Genomic DNA, 10,402 nt, shown 5'->3' with positions numbered 1-10,402 from the left:
ACCCTCATCATAAAGAGTAATCACTGTTAGGAAAGAAAAATTACAAAAAGGGGGAACAGAGAAAGCATCCTCTCCCCTCCCAGGAAAAAAAAAAAAAAAAAAAAGGAAGCAAAGGAAATACCAATAGGTACTGACCGTTAATTCTAGCTTTTGGTCATTGGCTAATAAAAGAAAACGCTTATTCCGAGTGAACTAACCCCCCAAATACGGGCAGGAGACTCCTCAGAGCTGTCTCCTCCAACCCCAGGGATGTTATTGTTGGTCGTGCCTGTGTTGGATTTACTCTTGATTTCTTTCTTTCCCACTTACTTAAAAACCCAACTTTTCCAAAGTAAGAGAATGCCAACATCGTGAGCCTTGCTTACCCATCTTGACTTGGAGTCAACCAGAATCCTGACTTGAGTTGCAGAACGATTGGTAAGATGAAATTTAGGCTAACCTTTCCCAACCACGGACTTGAAATGTTACTGTTTTATCACTCCAGGAGTAGGGATTAAAACTTCATGCCGGAGAAAATGGAATAAACATGGGATTCAAGTCCATATCCATTTGTCTTATTCTCAACAGACCAAAGAAGGCTTTCTAACTACCCCCCCTTTTTTTTTTGATGTGCAGTCTTAACCATCCAGATGTGGGAGATGGGCCCAATATATCATTATTTAAACTCATCTGGGTGTTCTAAGTCCACAGATGTGTCTAATTTGGAAGATATTGATTTAAGTTTTCTCTTTAAGAAAACAAATCTCATCTTGAAACTCTTTAAGCCTGGAGAAAAAAAAAAATTCAGAGGGAAAAGGACATTCTCTTGAACTAAGTTCAACTAAGATTAATCATCCAAAGGAAAACATGTTTTACTTCGGCCCAAGTAGAGTCTAGTCATGTGGCTCATAGTTTAAATACATCCAGAGCTCCTGTGTTCACCTCCCAGGGCAACTGATGTCTCTCTGACTTCTCTTGATTCCAATCTTGTTTCCCCAGACTTGTCTAGCTCGCTTGGCTTCGGTAACAGTCACGCCAAAGCCTGTGTTCTTTCCACTTGAGAATCCATTTAAAATCAGCTACATTTGGAGAGCTGGCTTCTATCAAATATGCTAAAAACCCAGATCGATTTTTTTTAGAAGTTTCCCATAATAAGCAAACAACCTAAGCTTTCCGAAATGACTAACCCCTCCTAAGATCATCTCTAGAAAGAAACAAGAATCTCTTTGTCCCAAGGGGTTGGCAAAATCCCAGGAATGTTGGGACATTGGGAATGGGGTCTAATCCTTCCTTAGGAATGGCATGGCGGCCACACCTCTTCACCTAAAGGACTTCTTTATGCAGTGGTGGTGGCTGGTGAGGGGGGTGGAAGACGAGGCCCCGCTTGGGAGTCTCTGCTTAACTCTTGGGGAACAATAACTCCCTTGCAGCGAGCAAATGAAACTTTGGGAGAGAACTGTAGTTGCTGATACCTACAGCAGGAGACGTGACCCGACTGATGTTTTCCTTGGCCACAGAACTAACCGGGCATCTGGAGATGAAGCCAGTCCTCTTCTCACCACAGCCCAAGGGCCACCCCCCTTTTAAAGCCCAAATCAAGCGCCCTGCTTCAAGGACTCTCCAGATCTCCTCTCCCTGCTCGGGAGGGAGCAGGGACCTCCACAATCGTCCACCATTCCCGATGCATCACCAGCGGTTATGTAGGAAAGATACACCGTGTAGGGTCTGGTTATTGGGAATATACAGGAAGTATTTATGGTCAGACAAAAAATGATGCAGCATTTGAAACACAGGCCAGCCATGTTTCTATTTTCAATGCTTAGTAACTTGAGAGAGCCACGATGCTATCAATTATTGCTGATTCGTTTGGAGGGCAGTATCTCATATAATTGCTATTGTCTTCTTGCAAAGCGTCCAAGCTTTTGCATTTGGTCTCATGGTTTCACCAGTGAGAGGGGTGGGGACAAAGGAAGAGGCAACACTATTCATTAAGGCTAATTAATGAGTTACAGAACTTTCTTGCAGTGCTTACTCAGAAATCTTGGGGCACCTGAGTGGCTCGGTCAGGCGTCTGACTTTGGCTCAGGTCGTGATCTCATGGTTCGTGGGTCCGAGCCCCGCGTCGGGCTCTGTGTTGACAGCTCGGAGCCTGGAGCCTGCGTGGGGTTCTGTGTCTCCCTCTCTCTCTGTCCCTCCCCTGCTTACACTCTGTCTCTCTCTCTCCCAAAAACACGTAAAACATTTTTTTTTAAAGAAATCTTAAGTCCTCAGAGTTGGCATGCATACATCACAATAGATTCTATAACATTGTAAAAAGTTGCGATCATATGCGGTAAAACTTGGGTGACTCCTATCCCTCTTAAAAGGTGGAGAAGCAGGGTTTAAGATGCAGGCTTTTGGGGCGCCCGGGTGGCTCAGTTGGTTAAGCGGCCGACTTCGGCTCAGGTCATGATCTCCCAGTTTGTGAGTTCGAGCCCCGCGTCGGGCTCTGTGCTGACAGCTCAGAGCCTGGAGCCTGCTTCACATTCTGTGTCTCTTTCTCTGCCCCTCCCCTGCTCATGCTGTGTCTCTGTCTCAAATAAACATTAAAAAAAAAATTAAAAAAAAAAAAAAAGGTGCAGGCTTTCCATTGGGAGACCTGTTCTCATTGTTTAAAGAGAGATCTATGGACTTCTGGTTCAAAATGGCAGGTCGGGCACCTTTTGCTTCTCTTATTACTTGAGACCTCCCCCCTGCAATCAAGATACTGAAGTGAAAAAGAAAAAAGGATGGGGAAGGAATTGTGAAGGGAGAGAAAATCACAGAGAACATCTCAGCACCTTTCTCGAAGATGGAAAGCTGATCGTAGAGAGTTTCCGGATGGAACAGGAAGAGAAATTACAGCCTACAGAAGGAAACGTGAGTCAGTGTCTGACAGTGAGGCCCCGGGACTCTGTCAGCAGATGTGAACGCAGCTGGGAGCGAGAAGTAGGGGGACGAGCCAGAAGACTGGTGGAAGGTCTTCGTGTGGACAAGGCATCGTCCTCCGGCCTCACCCAGTTCACGCGTAAGGAAAACGGATCGGGTCCCTGGCGTAGAGCTCTGCTGCCGTGTAAGAAACACTCTCTTCCCGATGAGTTTTTACCTGGAATGGGGAGCTCTGGTTGGGGTGTGGTAGTTACCGATGGGCACGCTAGAGCTGGGCTACTCCAGGTTCGGGCACCCACACCTGGCCCGTACTTGACTCTAGGCTTCGTTAGAGTTATTTTCCATCCTGAGGACGTTGTGTGGCAGGGGTGGGGAGAGGGGGGAGGACGGCGGTGGGGTGCGGACAGGGAAGCCTGTGCAGATGTGGACTTGTGGGTTCCAGGCCCGCGTCGGGCTCTGTGCTGACAGCTCAGAGCCTGGAGCCTGCTTGGGATGCTGTGTCTCCCTCTCTCTCTCTCTGCCCCTCCCCAGCTCGCACTCTGTCTCTCTCAAAAATAAACATTAAAAAATTAAAAAAAAAAAAAACCCACGAAACCATGAAATGTCCAGCTTTAAGTTCAAACATCCCCACGAGGAACGGCGACTCTGCAGTGTGGAAACTGCTGTTAGGCTGGTCCCCTCTGCACAGAACCAGCCCGTGGCCCCAGAGAGCTGGGAGGATGCGTCCATTCCTGCTTCTCCTGGGAGGCCTGAGAATTTTCCAGTGAACTCAGCAGCGAAAGGAACAGAAGTCTCCAGTTAAAGCTCGGGTTAAATATTAAGTTTGCTCGGCCCTTTCATTCACAGTGTTTTAACTTTACGTGGTATTGAAGTCCTGGCCCGTGAATTATTTGCACAGGTCCTCCTGCTGGGAAGGACCTCCCGTCCTGTGGAATTCAATCAACCATCACCCAGGGGGCACAGCTGGCACTTCCTGGTCCCTTTACAGACCTTGGTTCCTTAAAGGAGCCTCTCTGCACCCTCCTTCCTCCGTTTTATGGACGGCAAAGCCGAGGCTCAGAGGAGCAGTGGACTTGCCTAAGGTCTTGAAGCTAGGAAGTCGCAACGGTGGGACTCGAACCCAAGTCCGCCGAGTCCCCATGGTCTGTCTGTTATGCTGGCTCCACCCAGATATCGAGAAAATCAGCAGGATAGACAAACCGACCTCCGTGTAAGGAATGACCACCCTGGTACCCAGAGTTACCGTGTAGGTACGGGTGACCAACCGTCTCCGTTTGCCCAGGACCGAGCGTATTCCTGGGTTGTGGGACTTTCGACCCATGAGTTGGTCACCCCACACGTAGGGTTGTACAGATTATTTACTGAACAAAAGCGCCTGACCCAGGAGCAGGAAGAGGCTGCCGTTCAGCCATGCTCCACGCACCCAGCTGTCCCCTGTGCATCAGGGCTGTGTCCCCCTCCCCCCCAAGGAAGGTGCAGTGTGGACTAGCAGAGGCCCAAGGGCAGCCTGTCTCAAGATGAGCCACACTGGCATGGGGATTATTTTGAGCTGAAGGCAATTGAGACCCTACAGGCTCAAGAGAAACGTTTGCCCCTCTTTCAACTACATAAAAGAATCTAAATCGGAGGATCTTTCCAGAAATAAGGGTTATTACCAGAGATAAGTTTTATCTTGAGTGACCCATCTGTATGGCAGGGCAAATGTTGGTTTTCCAAACGTGTACTCCTTTTCATCTTCCTGTGAATTACATTCTTTCCCTTTGAAGCCTGAGACCCCTACCCCCTTCTCCTTAGTTCAGAATGGCATACGTACCTCATTTTGCCTGTCTTTGGAATTTCCACGTCTGTGTGGATTCCCTGTACGTATGCTATTAAATCTGCTTTCCTCCTTTCCTCCTGATTCTTGGTCCAGCTAGAATGACCCTTGAAGGGGACAAGAATTCTTGCTTCCTGATGCTGGCGACGGTCTCACCAATTCCTCTGACATTGCTAACCCAGAAGTCTAAGCAGATGAGTAATCAAGGTAATGTCATTTTTTTTTTTTTTTGAGACAGAGAGAGAAAGTGATCGAGGGGCACAGAGAAAAAGAGAGAGGATCCTACAAGGGGCAGAGAGAGAGAGAAGTGGAGCTCACCCAAAGTGGGACTCGAACTCACAAACTGTGAGCTCATGCCCTGAGTCAGATGCTTAACCGACTGAGCCACCCAGGCGCCCGGGTAATGTTCTCATTTTTATTTTTATTTATTATTTTTTTTCAACATTTATTTATTTTTGGGACAGAGAGAGCCAGAGCATGAACGGGGGAGGGGCAGAGAGAGAGGGAGACACAGAATCGGAAACAGGCTCCAGGCTCTGAGCCATCAGCCCAGAGCCTGACGCGGGGCTCGAACTCACCGACCGCGAGATCGTGACCTGGCTGAAGTCGGACGCTTAACCGACTGCGCCACCCAGGCGCCCCATGTTCTCATTTTTAAACTAACCTTTTGACCCTTTTTGGCCAGAGAATTTCTCCTAGTTCCCCCCCCCCCCCCCCACATACACACACTATCAAACACAAATTCCTAACCGTGTTCTTACAAACTAGACCTGTCACAGATGGGAAGTGAAACTGGAGGGCTATGGTAGATCTAGAATGCTCTGTCTGATAGCAAGCCTGTCCTCCTGGGTATATGGTAGGAATGCACTTTCCCTCATCTTGGAATCGCCAGCCAATGACTCGTGAGCAAAATTGAATGCGTCGCTTCTGGGCTACGGCCATCAGTTCTGCTGAAAGTTCTCAAATGGTCTTCCTCTGCTACAGTGAGGGCAACGTTCAAGATGGCGGCAGCTCTGTCCCAGGGGTCCTGTCACTGAACAGATCCCCTGGCTGACGTGCGATCGACATGGAGCCTAGGTAAGAACTCAATATTTGCTGTTAAAAGCCAGTTGTCCTTGGGGGGCGTTTCTCACTGTGGCATAACCCAGCCTCGCTGCGCTCCATGGCGAAGAAGCTTACACTTGATTCTGTGAACTACATGTGGGGCTCTGGAGGGGAGTGTAGTCAGGCTTGCAGTTTCCAAAGACCACTCTACTCTATCTCACTGCGGTTGTTAAACATAAATAAGTTTAATAACAGGGCTTAAATATATTCTGATGTATATTCTTCAATATATTCTTAGAAACTACGATTTTTTTTTTTAACTTTGATCTTACTTTTCTTTTGGTAAACGTTACTTTAACGGTAGTTGGGATGGTTGGTTCTATGTGTCAACTTCACGGAGCTAAGGGATGCCCAAACAGCTGGTGAAACATCATTTCTGGGAGCGTCTGGGAGAGTGTTTCCAGAAGACATTAGCATTTGAATTGGCAGATCGGGTAAAGAGATGTCTTCACTCGTGTGGCCCGAGGTTCTGATCAGAACAGAAAGGAGGAAGGGTGAGTTCTCACTCTCAGCTTGGGGACCCCATCTTCTCCTGCCCTTGGACATTGGCGCTCTCCGCTCTCAAGCCTTTCGGACTCGGACTGAGTTGTGCCACCAGCTTTCCGGGATCGCCAGCTTGCAGACGAGAGAGGGTGGGCCTTCTCAACCTCTACCATCATGTAAGCAACTCCTGTAATAAGCCTCCTCTTACATATACGTCACTCTATATATCCTATGGGCTCTGTTTCTCCGGAGAACCCTGGCTAATACAGGAAGCCGCGAAAAATCTCCTGAGTGATACAAAAAGCAAATGTATTGTCCTACGTTGATTAAAAGTCAACACTTCCAGTCGGGCCCTGTGGGGCTTTCTCAGCCACGCTGTCGGCCCCAAGGTTCTGCATAGTTTTGTGCCCTCCCAACCCTGCAGTAGATCAACACAGCCCGCAGGCTCCCTTCTGGGCAGACAGACCTGGAAGATAGTGGGGGGCTGGGCAAGGAAGGGGTCAGCGACAGCAGGAAGTGAGCTCTGCCCTGGCTAGAGGCCAGCGTCTTTCTGGATCAGAAGCCACCATTCAAGACACTTCTCCAAAGAAGACATCCGGATGGCCCACAGGCACATGAGAAGATGCTCAACGTTGCTCCTCATCAGGGAAATACAAATCAAAACCACACTCAGATATCACCTCACGCCGATCAGAGTGGCCAAAATGAACAAATCGGGAGACTATAGATGCTGGCGAGGATGTGGAGACACGGGAACCCTCTTGCACTGTTGGTGGGAATGCAAATTGGTGCAGCCGCTCTGGAAAGCAGTGTGGAGGTTCCTCAGAAAATTAAAAATAGACCTACCGTATGACCCAGCAACAGCACTGCTAGGAATTTACCCAAGGGATACAGGAGTGCTGATGCATAGGGGCACTTGTACCCCAATGTTTATAGCAGCACTCTCAACAACAGCCAAATTATGGAAAGAGCCTAAATGTCCATCAACGGATGAATGGATAAAGAAATTGTGGTTTATATACACAATGGAATACTACGTGGCAATGAGAAAGAATGAAATATGGCCTTTTGTAGCAACGTGGATGGAACTGGAGAGTGTGATGCTAAGTGAAATAAGCCATACAGAGAAAGACAGATACCATATGTTTTCACTCTTGTGTGGATCCTGAGAAACTTAACAGAAACCCATGGGGGAGGGGAAGGAAAAAAAGAAAAAAAGAGGTTCGAGTGGGAGAGAGCCAAAGCATAAGAGACTCTTAAAAACTGAGAACAAACTGAGGGTTGACGGGGGGGTGGGAGGGAGGGGAGGGTGGGTGATGGGTATTGAGGAGGGCACCTGTTGGGATGAGCACTGGGTGTTGTATGGAAACCAATTTGACAATAAATTTCATATATTGAAAAAAAAATAAATGCTTAAGGCAGACTCAAAAAAAAAAAAAAAAGCCGCCATTCAGAGGTTTGCTTGTTTCCACTCACTTGATTCTGTGTTAAAATGGCAACACCCGGGATGCCTGCGTGGTTCAGTCGGTTAAGCATCCGACTTCGGCTCAGGTCATGATCTCACAGTTGAGCCCCGTGTCGGGCTCTGCGCTGACAGCTCGGAGCCTGGAGCCTGCTTCGGATTCTGGGTCTCCCTCTCTCCGCCCCACCCCTGCTTGTGCTCTGCCTGTCTCTCTCTGTCTTTCAAAAATGAATAAACATAAAATAATTTTTTTTTAAATAATAAAAAAATATATTTACCACCTGGCCTGTCCCAGAAAGCTTGCCAATTCCTGGTTTAGTTGAAAGACATGTGAGTTGTCACCCATTTGTTCCGGATGACAGTTTATTCATGAAAGAAACAGTTAATATTAACCACCTGTGATCTTTATTTAACTTATTTCTGCCTTCATACCGAACTGCGTTCTCACCAGAGGCCTTGGGTGGGCGCGTTGAGCTGTGCGATCCGAAGTAAAAGGTTCTTGTGGACCAACCAGCCTTACCCAGTTTTCACATTCCTTCTTTTGTAGGAACCAGAAGTTAGATCTGCAAGTCATTATTTTTCTACTTGTACGGTTTTTTTCCGTCACAGATGAAATGTTGAAGGCACTCCCCTCCCCTCATTCTCTCATTCAGACACAAATAAGGGGGAAAATCTTTTTTTTTTTTTTTTTTTTGCTTTCCAGTTCTGCAAACCTCAACACTGGGAATGTATCAAAGTTATTTCAATCCGTATAGGAATACATATCCAATTATGCTTCGATTCCTTAAACTGAAAACAAACTTATTACACCAAAAGGAAATTATCAGAGAAGAAAGTCTGCTCGAACAAGTGTACGCCCCACGTGTATTCAATGTGATTAACTCTACAAATAGTTGTAAAACGCATCGCGATAAATTTGGGGACGAAACAAATAAGTGATCCATGATCCCTACCCTCCAGAACTCGGGAAGAGACAGCTGTGTTAAATAAATAATCAAGGTAAAGGGAGACACGGGGAAGAACAGGTACAAACAGAGAGGAAGGAGAGGTAACAGAAGCGAATAATAAGTCTGAGAGAGCTCAGGAGAGCGTCACAGAGAAAACACCAGAGTGGGGTTTGAAATTTTGTTTTTTAATGTTTATTTTTAGTTTTGAGAGAGAGAGAGAGGAGGAGGAGGGGCAGAGAGAGAGAGGGAGACACAGAATCCGAAACAGGCTCCAGGCTCCGAGCTGTCAGCACAGAGCCCGATGTGGGGCTCGAACCCACCAACTGTGAGATCACGACCTGAGCCGAAATCAGATGCTGAACCAACTGAGCCCCCAGGTGCTTCCGGAGTGGGGTTTAAAAAAATTTTTTTTCAACATTTTATTATTTATTTTTGGGACAGAGAGAGACAGAGCATGAACGGGGGAGGGGCAGAGAGAGAGGGAGACACAGAATCGGAAACAGGCCCCAGGCTCCGAGCCATCAGCCCAGAGCCCGACGCGGGGCTCGAACTCACGGGCCGTGAGATCGTGACCTGGCTGAAGTCGGACGCTTAACCGACTGCGCCACCCAGGCGCCCCCTGGAGTGGGGTTTTAAAAGAGGAGAAGAAGGTGAGTGTCCAGAAGCAGGGGGGAAGGCCTGGAGATGGGGAAAGCATGGAACATTTGGAAGCTTGGGGGGTGGGGGCCGAGAAATGAGAGCCGGTGCCCTCTTCCAAATGCCCTCATGGACACTTAGCTTACTTCTCTGGTGTAGAAAACAGCAACCTGATTTTTAAGTAGAATCTTGTGTTTGGGGGCGCCGGGATGGCTCAGTCGGTTAAGTGTCCAGCTCTTGATTTCGGCTCAGGTCATGGGATCAAGCCCCACATGGGGCTCTGTGCTGAGCGTGGAGCCTGCTTGAGATTCTCTCTCTCCCTCTTTCCCTCTACTCCTCCCCTGCTCACACACACTCTCTTTCTCATAACTAACTAACGAAATAAATAAAGCAAAATTTTTTTAAAATCCTGCATTCGGACAAAATAAAATCCTCAAGTACAGAAAGGCTTCTCTCCACCCCAGCTCATCGACTCCTCCCAGTGCCCACGTCATTCTGCCACTTGGAGCGTGGCCCTCACGGTCCCATGCCGGCGCTGTGTTCTAGACGGGCGCGGGGAGGATGGGCACACAGCTGTAGAGTCGGCCCCGGAAGGATCCTGGGAAGCACACGCTCCGAACAGAGTCCTGAAGAAGGAAAAGTGACTCACCCAAGGTCCCGCGGTAAGGATTTCAGATGTATCATTTATTGAGGGCTCCGGTGCCCCCACATCCTGCAAGGTTCTGATGATTTGACCCTTGGCAGCATTATGGGGTAGATCCTGTAGTCCCCCCACTTGACAGGCAGGGCACTGAGGCTCAGAGAGCCCAAGACGCTTACCCACAGTCGCACAGCTCATCAGGGCCAGAGCCTCCGGCAGTCTCCGTGCAAAGCCCCTGCTCCCCTAACACCCGTCCTAATGCTAAGGCCAGGTGTCGTGGTCCCTGGCTGTGCCCTCCACCACCAGCGGGCCACCCCAACTAGCAGACCAGTAGACAGTAGCACAGCTTTGGTGACACGTATAAAGCACGTGCCCTTGTCCTCTGAGGCGCCTCTCTCCGCGACCCAGGCTGGGTCGGCATCTTCCAG

General features: G+C 48.4%; 1 long non-coding RNA gene across 1 annotated transcript; it reads left to right on the top strand.

The window, feature by feature from the left end:
* Positions 1-5,043: 5,043 nt before the first annotated feature.
* LOC123384627 lies at positions 5,044-6,986 on the top strand. The gene is made up of 3 exons (XR_006596012.1): positions 5,044-5,102; positions 5,563-5,779; positions 6,111-6,986. It is a non-coding gene; the product is annotated as an uncharacterized LOC123384627 (long non-coding RNA).
* The last annotated feature ends 3,416 nt before the right edge of the window (positions 6,987-10,402 follow it).

The sequence above is a fragment of the Felis catus genome, chromosome A3 (assembly GCF_018350175.1).
Source record: "Felis catus isolate Fca126 chromosome A3, F.catus_Fca126_mat1.0, whole genome shotgun sequence".
NCBI classification, from domain to species: Eukaryota; Metazoa; Chordata; class Mammalia; order Carnivora; family Felidae; genus Felis; species Felis catus.
This window is presented reverse-complemented; position numbering and strand designations above follow the sequence as displayed.